Source organism: Hordeum vulgare, chromosome 2H, assembly GCF_904849725.1.
Source record: "Hordeum vulgare subsp. vulgare chromosome 2H, MorexV3_pseudomolecules_assembly, whole genome shotgun sequence".
Lineage (NCBI taxonomy): Eukaryota > Viridiplantae > Streptophyta > Magnoliopsida > Poales > Poaceae > Hordeum > Hordeum vulgare.
The window spans coordinates 408,580,338-408,591,051 of NC_058519.1; positions in this window are offsets into that span (position 1 = coordinate 408,580,338).

Sequence of the window (10,714 nt, forward strand, 5' to 3'; positions counted from 1 at the left end):
GAGAGAGCGGCAAACCAGACTGCTCTTAAGAAAGAGAGATTGGCAAGCCAGGCTGCTCTTGAGGACAGGGACCGGACCACGGCTCGGTTGATTGAGGAGGAGAGGGCCCAGAATGAGGCGGGTCACCTGGCCATGTACGAGCTTATTGTGGTAAGTTTCTTTTTCACATTAGCCAAATCATATGTGTAATGTTTGTTGCATTACTAACTAATACGACTGACTCTTCAAAACCAAATGTGTAGTCTATGTGCGAGAAGACTGGTCAAGCCCCTCCGCCGATGCCCGTCTTCTCTGCGATTGGCATGGTGAGTTTCATTTCAATGGTCATTATAAACTACTATTAAAAATTGAGTGTCATCATGCTAACTGAGACATTGCAAAATATCTTTTCTGCAGAATAACTCCCGAGCGGCATCGCACGACCCTTCTCCAGGGCAACCGTCTCCAAATGAAGCCACCGCGAGCAACCCTCGTGCTTCTCCTCCTTGATGACCACGACGGTAAGTTTTATCAAGTTCATTTATGACATAATTAGCTAGTTTAGCTCGAAAAAGACATACTTAGCTAATTGAGCTCCAAAATGACATACTTAGCCCATTTAGCTCAAAAATACGTATTAGCTAATTTAGCTCAAAAAAGGAGTCCTACTTCTCCTCCTTCTTCTCCTTCTCCTTCTCCTTCTTCTCCTTCTTCTTCTCCTCCTCTTTCTTCTCCTCTTTCATATTCTCCTTACCTTATTTTCCCCAACAATGACATAATTAGACCATTTAGCTCCAAAAATACATACTTCGCTAATTTAGCTCCAAGTAGAGGATAAGAGGATAAGAAAGAGGAAAAATGAAAAGAAGAAGGAAGAAGAAGAAGAGAAGAAGGAGAAGGAGGAGAAGAAGGAGAAGGAGCCCTCCTTCTCCTTCTTCTCTCCTCCTTCTTCTCCTTCTTATTCTCCTTCTTCTCTTCTTCTTTTCTTCTTCTTATTCTCCTCCTCCTCCTTGTCCTTGTCCTTCTCCTCCTCCTCCTCCTCCTCCTCCTCCTCCTTCATCTTCTTCTTTTTCTTCTCCTTCTTCTTCTCTTCTTGCTTCTTCTCGTACGTAGCTTATTTTCCCCAACAAAGACATACTTAGCTAATTATCCTCCAAAATGATATAAATAACTTAGTTAGGTAAAAACATCATAAGAACCTTGGTTATCTCATAACTTAGCAAATTTAGCTCCAAAATGACATAATAAGCTCAAAATGGCATAAGAACCTTGGTTAGCTCATGAATATTATATACTTAGCTTGTTTTCCTCTAAAATGACATAATTAGCCCATTTAGCTCCAAAAATACATACTTAGATAATTTAGCTCCAAGAAGACGAGAAGAGGAGAAATGAAAAGAAGGAAGAAGAAGAAGAAGAGAAGAAGAAGGAGAAGAAGAAGGAGAAGGAGGAGAAGAAGGAGAATGAAACGACCCGACTCAAAATGAGTCAAGCCTCTGTGTATCTGTGCCATCCCTAGATCAGTATGCTGGCACACACAGTACATCAATGTATTTATCAAAGTGCAATCACATGGAAATAGCGTAAAACTGATATATACCTTAAATATTTCAGCGGAAGCAGTCAAGGGAGTGGAGTCCCAATAAACACCAACGGCAAGTTGAGTGTAGACCGTAACCCTGAATCGTACTCTTACTCGTCGAAGAAAAATATCTGCAACATAAGACGTTGCAGCCGTGTAGGTCAGCATATTGAATATGTCGGCAAGTCACATAAGATAGGGGTGAAAAGTAATCATCTATACTATATGCATATATGGCAGGTGGGGCTATAAGTTTTTAGCGAAAAGCAAGTTTTCTCCTACATCAAGAGGGGGCTAAAAGTAAAATGTTACTACATTGTTGGTTGTTAACGAGATGGTTCCGCCAACCAATTCTCGTACCCGAGTTGTCAATAATTACCCTCATCAAATATATTTAATGGTGTTGAGAAATCCAGATAACTTCAGTTCCTTTGGCTCAAGTTGTCCATGACCGTGGACACGGCTAATCGATTAGGTTTGAGTACTCTGCAGAGTTTTGCACACGTTCCCCACAAGATTTGATCGCCTCCGAGTATGTCCTCGCACTTCAGGGTGTTTGAAGACCGGATGATCAAAACATGGTCTTTCAACGGGTCCCTCTGAATACCTGTCGGTGCCCATCTAATCCTACTGTTCTTCTACATCTGCTAGCACCGCCTGTCCAGAGTCGCCGCGTTGTCCAACCAAGCCAGAGCCCATAATGACTTGTGGCTGTGCAGGTAAGCCTTGGGTCTTGAAAATATCCGTCCGTCCCTTTGAGCCTGGGTGAAGCTTTCCGCAGGATGTCATGGCCTCTCCAGCATCCCGGGTCATCCACTTGGTTCTCCAGGGAGCCGATCAACCGTCCTTCACCCAGAGTTGCATTGCGTCTGAGGTCTTGAAAAGTCTTGTCTTAACCGGTCTTGATTATTTAATCAACCTCGCATCACTCATGTTATGCACTCAACCGAAATCCCGTCTACTCAAGCATAGCAATATGAAATTTGTCGTCCCGGGGCCAAGTATCGGGGTTGTTGTGTGCCTACCACATGATACTACAATCTATACTAAAATTTCCAAGTACCTACTCAGCATGCAATTGGGCATAGGATGGTAGAACTACGATGCATAAAACATAGGTGATAGTATGATCAAAGTGACTTGCCTGGTATTACTTGATGAAGATAGTCGCTCTCAAAATCCTGATAATTCTACTCGCCACACTCCGAGCAATCTATCGTAAATGAATAGCATTCAATAAACATTCATGCCAAAAGAGGAAGAACCAAGAGAACATAAGAACAAAGCATGTCTTGGTACAAAATAACAACGTACTAAGGTTTAATAAAAAGGTCCTAAGTGTGTTGTAAAGTGAAGGTGCATGAATGAGATCAAAAGAGTTAATGGACGAGGAACCATTGCTATATAAGCTCGACTTGCATACACTATGGGAGATGATCAAAAATATTGGGAGAACAACATGAATGTTGTTTGACAAATAGTATAAGACATAAGAATTTATTTGTAGAAAGAATTTCTTGAAATGGAGCACTACAACGCAAGTTATAGCGAATTGAAGTATGAATTGAATTTGCATTCAAAAGGTCAAGAGAAGTTGAACTGAAGTACGATGGTTACGTACAAAAATATATGACATGAGTGTTTAGGGGTAAAAGGAATCAATTGAAAAGGTGGTACGATTTGCAAGATAAGATCAAATGAATGTTCGAATACAAATTTGAATCGCTCAAATTTGTAAGGTTCAAAGGTCAAAACTAATGGTGCTACTGGATATAGGAGATCAATATGAGCGTGTAGAAAAAAGAATTACTAGATTTGAAATAGCGGATCAAAACATACAAATACTTCAATATAACATTTAATCGGCTTAGAACGATGTGAACACTTTTGGGCACTAATAGATAAATCTGATTTGATCAAAATTATAAGTTGAAAAGTTAAAACTAATGATACAAACGGGAAGATTACTTTGATACGAATCCGACGCAATTGAATTCATCTAAAACGGACCTACGGATAAAAAGATATGATCAAAAGAAGTTTGAATATGAATATGAACAAATTTCGAAATTTGAAAATTTCAAAAAGTTGATATGATAGGTTCACAGGATAGGTGGGATCAAGACGAAACTCTAGGCGTTAGTTTCATCTAATTCGGATAAACGAGTAAAAAGTTATGGCTATTTGAAAAATTAGGGCCAAGCTGTTTTACGGAAGAAAAGTGCTATGTCTAAAAGAATTCTAGTACTAATGTGTAAATACGAAGACTAAATAATATATCTAATTACTCTACCGTATACTAGTGTAGGAATACTAGTCTAGAAATAATAAACTACGGGAGTATAAAAAAATACGAAGATAAATACCTTTAGAATGGAGAGTAAGAATTAATTCCAATGAGGAGACGACTTCCAGAAATCCCGCCGAAGAGAAGGAAAAAAATATTTTTATTTAATAAATCTAGTTAAACCAAAAGATTGATTTAACCCGAAATAGATGATTTTTGAATGCTCCTATGGGTCTATATTTATAGGTGGAAGGGAGGTCTAATGGTCCATAGGTAGGCGATGTGGGACTAAATATATACATAATGTAGGCAAACTAGAAAAAAAGAGGGAAAGAGAGGTGCCGCATGGGCCAAAGCAATTCGGCCACCGCACAGCACATGCACATAGTTGGGCTGGTTGGCCTCGGCGCGCTTTGTTTTTTTTGTTTTTTGTTTTCTTTTTGCGAACGAACAATTTTTTTTTAAAACAAAGAAGAAAAATGTATAAATGAAAAAGAGAGAACATTTTATATAGGCATATTATATATCAAAATTTTCAGAATAAATTTTTCTAAAACATGAACATATTTTTAAAACCAAAAAAATACTCTTTAAAAAATTTATTTTTTTGCAATAACTTTAAAATGAAAAGGAATTTGAATTTCAAATAAATTGCAAATACTTAAAATTTGAATCAAGACATAGTCTCTAATTTTTGGGGTCATTTTCCTCCTCTCGTTTGATTTTTTTTTTAATCAAAGGGTTTTGAAAATATTCAAACTCAAAATTGAAAATGGATTCAAAATAGAAAATTTTGGGAAAGTCATTTTATTCCCTCTCATTTTTTTGAGAAGTTTCAAATTCCACTCAAGTTTCAATCACTCAAACAAACAAACAAACAATCAATCTAATAATTATATTAACATTCCAAAATTTATAATTTTGGGATGTTACAGAGAAGGAGTCCTACTTCTCCTCCTTCTTCTCCTTCTTCTTCTCCTCCTCTTTCTTCTCCTCTTTCATATTGTCCTTACCTTATTTTCCCCAACAATGACATAATTAGCCCATTTAGCTCCAAAAATACATACTTAGCTAATTTAGCTCCAGGAAGAGGACAAGAGGAGAAGAAAGAGGAAAAATGAAAAGAATAAGGAAGAAGAAGAAGAAGAGAAGAAGAAGAGAAGAAGAAGGAGAATGAGGAGAAGAAGGAAAAGGAGCCCTCCTTCTCTTCTTCTTTTCTTCTTCTTCTCCTCCTCCTCCTTCTCCTTATCCTTCTCCTCCTCCTCCTCCTTCTTCTTCTTCTTTTTCTTCTCCTTCTTCTTCTCTTCTTTCTTATTCTCTTTATTCTTGTACGTAGCTTATTTTCCCCAACAAAGACATACTTAGCTAATTATCCTCCGAAATGACATAATTAGCTTAGTTAGGTAAAAACATCATAAGAACCTTGCTTAGCTCAGCTCCAAAATGACATAATAAGCTCAAAATGGCATAAGAACCTTGGTTAGCTCATGAATATTATATACTTAGCTTGTTTTCTTCTAAAATGACATAATTAGCCCATTTTGCTCCAAAAAGACATACTTAGCTAATTTAGCTCAAAGAAGAGGAGAAGAGAAGAAATGAAAAGAAGGAATAAGAAGAAGAAGAGAAGAAGAAGGAGAAGAAGAAGGAGAAGCAGGAGAAGACGGAGAAGGAGTCCTACTTCTCCTCCTTCTCCTTATTCTTCTCCTTCTTCTTCTCCTTCTTCTTCTCCTCCGCTTTCTTCTCCTCTTTAATATTCTCCTTACCTTATTTTACCCGACAATGACATAATTAGCCCATTTAGCTCCAAAAGGACATACTTATCTAATTTACCTCCAAGAAGAGGACAAGAGGAGAAGAAAGAGGAAAAATGGAAAGAAGAAGGAAGAAGAAAAAGAGAAGATGAAGAGGAGAAGAAGAAGAAGAAGAAGGGGAAGAAGAATCTCCTTCTTCTCTTCTTCTTTTCCTCTTCTACTCCTCCTCCTCCTTATCCTTCTCCTTCTCCTCCTCCTCCTCGTCCTCCTTCTTCTTCTTTTTCTTCTCCTTCTTCTTCTCTTCTTGCTTCTTCTCTTTCTTCTTGTACGTAGCTTATTTTCCCCAACAAAGACATGCTTAGCTAATTATCCTCCAAAATGACATAATTAGCTTAGTTAGGTAAAAACATCATAAGAACCCTGGTTAGCTCATAACTTAGCCCATTTAGCTCCAAAAAGACATAATAAGCTCAAAATGGCATAAGAACCTTGGTTAGCTCATGAATATTATATACTTAGCTTGGTTTCCTCTAAAATGACATAATTAGCCCATTTAGCTCCAAAAATACATACTTAGATAATTTAGCTCCAAGAAGAGGAGAAATGAAAAGAAGGAAGAAGAAGAAGAAGAGAAGAAGAAGAGAAGAAGAAGGAGAAGAAGAAGGAGAGGGGGAGAAGAAGGAGAAGGAGTCCTACTTCTTCTCCTCCTTCTCCTTCTCCTCCTTCTCCTTCTTCTCCTTATTCTACTCCTTCTTCTTCTTTTCTTCTTCTTCTCCTCCTCCTCTTTCTTCTCCTCTTTCATATTCTCCTTACCTTATTTTCCCCAACAATGACATAATTAGCCCATTTAGCTCCAAGAAGATATAATAAGCTCAAAATGGCATAAGAACCTTGGTTAGCTCATGAATAATATATACTTAGCTTATTTTCCTATAAAATGACATAATTAGCTTAGTTAGGTCAAAATGGCATAAGAACCTTTGTTACGTCATAAATGTCAGATAGCTAGCTTATTTGCATCCAAATTGACATAATTAGCTTAGTTAGGTCAAAAATGGCATAATAACCTTAGTTAGCTCAAAAAGGTCATATACTTAGCTTATTTTCCTCCACAATGACATAATAAGCTCAAAAACGTCATATGTTGTTGTTGTTCTTCTTCGGACTTTCTTATTCCCATTTTGCAGATTGGATGTACTAGATGCATGGAAGCTGGCATTGATGGAGTGCTTTAGTTCTAGTTTTAATTTGAGTTGATGAACAATGTGGAACTATATGTATATGTATATATGTATGAACAGTATATGTGGAACTATATGCATATGTATATATATGGATGAAACTTTGTATATGTTGGTTCTTTCGATATATGGGATGTACATTGATGAACTTTATATGTATATCATATATGTGTTGTGACCTATATATCATATATGTGCTATGAATTATATATATGTGTGTGTTGTAAAATAACATAAAAACAAAACTGTGATAATATGGGCTCTTTGCCGTCTGCCAGCTGATGGCAAAGACCTTTGCCATCAGGCAGCAGACGGCAAAGGTGCCACGTGGCACCCAGCTGTGCAACATGGGGCAGCAGCAGCTGGCCCATATAGGCTCTTTGTCGTCCGCTACCCTGCGCTTGCAGACGGCACAGAGCCTGAGGGAGGCACACGGCAAAGAGCCCGAGGTAGGCAAACGGCAAAGAGTATGAGCAGTCGGCTGGGCCAATTGAGGGCTGGCCCATATACGCAGACGACAAAGCTAACGGAGCGAGGCAGACGGCAAAGATGATGAGGGAGGCAGACAGCAAAGCCTCCGTTAGCCCTAGCGGAGGCGTTGCCTGTCGGTTGTCGTCTAAAGATGTTTGTCGTATGCTCGGGACCAAAGGCTGACGGCAAAGGCCTTTGTCGTCCGCTTATGGCAGACAGGCGGCAAAGAAGGTGCTATGCCGTCGAAAGTAGTCGTAGGAACTTTGCCGACAGGATGCAGACGGCAAAGACCTTTGCCGTCGGTGGAACACCCCTTTGCCGTCTGTTATGGCAGATGGCAAAGTGTCTTATTCTTGTAGTGTGTTCCCTCTTCTCCATAGATCGTCTCCCTCCTCTAGATTAGTTCGGTAGAGCTCGACGAAGCCGTGTCGGATTAGTTCACCACCACCGCCACCACACCGTTGTGCTGCCGGAGAACTCAGCTATCTATTCACCCTCGCTTGCTGGATCAAGGAGGTGGAGATCTTCATCGAGTTGTATGTGTGGTGAACGCGGAGGTGTCGTCCGTTCGAAGCTAGATCGTGATTGGATCGCGGGACGGTTGCAATTTGGATCACGAAAACGTTCGACTACATCAACTGCTTTTCTTAACGCTTCCCGCTTAGCGATCTACAGGGGTATGTGGATCCGATCTCTCCTCTCATAGATGGTCATCACCGTGGATAGATCTTGTATGTGCATAGATTTTTTTGTTTCCCATGCAACATTCCCCAACATTTGTGACCTAGAACAACACTCTCAAGAATGTACCTGCCCTTGATAAACGCAGTATGATTAGGAGAAATCATTCTATTACTGATAGGAGAAAATCTATTAGTCATAGCTTTGGTAAAAAAATCACCGCATAATTCCTGAGGCTAATAGGCCTAAAGTTCTTCATGTCCTTGGCACTAGGTTCTTTAGGAATCAAAATAACCAGTGCAAAATTTAGTCTATGGATGTCCAGTTTACCATCTTCTAAATCACGGACCATTGCCACGAAATCTTTTTTATCAGCTCCCAAAAGGTCTGATAAAAAGGAAGGAGAGACCATCAGGTCCCGGGGCACCATGTGGATAGGAACCAAAGACAACGTTTTTTATTTCCTCCTCCAAAAAGTTTTTCTGAAGCACTTCATTTTCCTCCGCGGTAATTAATTCATCTTCATCCTAGAAGGAAGGGCCAAGATGAATTTCATGTTTCTCCACATATCCAAATAAATTCTTGTAGAAGGATGTAGCCACCTCCAACATATTAGAGGTGGTAAACACATGGCCTGATTCTCCATTTAATTTCGAAAGATGGTTCTTACGGTATCTGTGGTTAGCCAGCACATGCAAGTATGTGTTGTTTTTGTCCCCATCTTTAATTCTACATTCTCTCGCTCTCTGCCACAAGGCAGTTTCTTATTTTTGCATAATGTCATCCAGGTCTTTCTTGATCTCCTTCATACGATCTCTATCAACCTCGGTAACATGGCTAGCTTCTGAAAAGACATCTAATATATCAAATTCCTGAATAAGGTCCCTCTTCTTCTTCTTAATAGCAGCTTCAATGTTAGCGCTTCACCCTTTAATATTTCTCCTCAAAAGTTTAGTTTTGCTAAGCCAGTTATCAATCGCCGCTCTCTCATAAATTGGGGTGTTCCACACATCAGTAACGATACATTTAAAGTCGGGTGATCCAGCCACCATTTCTCAAAGTGAAACATTTTCGGGGAGGTATCCCTCCGAGCCCCTGTGTCTAGAATTCAAGGAGTGTCGTCACTACTAATTCTAGGTAAGGAAGTTAGAACAGATAGAGGAAACACAACATCTCAAGTAGGGGATACAAAGACCCTATCGATCGCAGCAAAGATGGGATCATCTTGGTTATTACTCCAAGTATATTTTCTGTTAGCTACATTAATCTCCATCAAAGCCCACTTGTTGATCCAGTCATTAAACAAAAAGAAAATGAATGGTTAATATTATCATTGTTTTTATGTGTAGCAAACCTAATTAGATTAAAATCACCCCCCAAAATCAAAGGATAAGAAATATCAGACATAATGTCATGCAATTCTGCAATGAACTCTAATCTGAGCTCTTTATAAGCAGAGCCATATAGAGCAACAAAGTGCCAGTCTTTTTATCAGATTTATTTCAGACTGTAACAAAAACACAAAAATTTCTATTGGTAAAACCAATTACTTCATACAGATCATTACTCATGCCCACAAGGACACCCCCAGCAGTATTCTAGGCTGGTAGTTGATGTCAGGTGAAATCCTTCTACCAGAAACCCTACTAATAATGTTATCCTCAATGTTTTCCCTCTTGGTTTCAAAGAAACCAACAAAATCAACTGACTTGACATTGTGCATACTAATCAATACTCGCAACACCCAAGATTTTTTAGCACGACCATTTGATGATTTGAATATCTCCATCACTTCCAACATTTTGGCAAGGAAATTGTTCTTCTTAAACTTTATTTTCAAAGGGTGTTCGATATGACTCGGCACTCGACCATTCTTCAAATTTTGAAGAAAAAGGGCTTTGGTGTTTGCTTGGCTTCAGTGGTTGGATATAATTATTTCTCTGAGTACTTCGGTTGTCCTCCTTTATGGTGCCGCTGGTTGGAAGAAGGCCTCCTTTGGTTTACAATAGTTTTCTAGGAATTCTGCAGGATATGATTTGTATAGGAGCGTTTATGTGCCTCTTAGCCGGCATGGGTTCGCACGTAGGTTCTCACACCTTCTCTCTTATTGAAATGCCACAAGGTTCCTTCCCTTTTGGTACATAATAAACTAAATACGCTTAAATGTTGGCACGTTGTTAGGCAGCCCCTTACATTTTGTCATTGCAGTTGATCTTCTACAAACCATGATTAAACATCTCTTTCTGGTTGGCCATCTCACTTCTTTGGTGCACTTCGTGGGACACAACTTACCTATAATCCAGTACACCGACGAAACATTTCTTGTTATGGAAGCCTACACAGATCAACTTCTAAGTTTACACGAACCTCTTGGTTCCTTTGCTTTGATGTGGATTTGAGAGTGAATTTTGTCAATTCTTGTCTTGCACTAATTAATGTGTCCTCAACTAAAACAAATTCCCTTGTGTCGGTGCTTGAATGTGGTGGGTGTGGGGGGAGGTCAATGTCGTTCACTTACTAGTGAATGCCCCTTGGTACTACTTGCCCTTTGTCGACGATTTTGCTCCCTCATGGACATAGTTGTGCGTCAGTTAAATATTTCTAGATTTCTCTCATTTGGTGGGATGCTCGTTTATTTCAACTAAAGGATACCCCCACGCTCTTGTGGGAACCTTGTTAAAACAAATGCATAAACAAGTGATAGAAAAATAACTAAAAT